Raw genomic sequence first — 308 nt, forward strand, 5'->3', positions numbered from 1 at the left:
TTTGAAATTTTAAGATCTAACCAACAATTCTATCTTTTAAACATTCATAGATATGCTAGCTTCAGGTCAACCTGTCTTGTATTTGATAAAATAAATGTTCTGGGCTCTAAATCACTAAATATTTTATCTAAATGTACTACAAATATGTACATCAGAGTATTAATGATCACATAGATGGGAAAAGGTAGGAAAGAAAACATTCCACAAAATACAAATGCATTTACACATTTCCCGTAGCACTAGGCACTTTAATGTAGAGCATAGACAAGTATATATTTCATACTGAAATGTAGTCTCATAATAGCACG

The sequence above is a fragment of the Apium graveolens genome, chromosome 5 (genome assembly GCF_009905375.1).
Source record: "Apium graveolens cultivar Ventura chromosome 5, ASM990537v1, whole genome shotgun sequence".
Classification (NCBI taxonomy): domain Eukaryota; kingdom Viridiplantae; phylum Streptophyta; class Magnoliopsida; order Apiales; family Apiaceae; genus Apium; species Apium graveolens.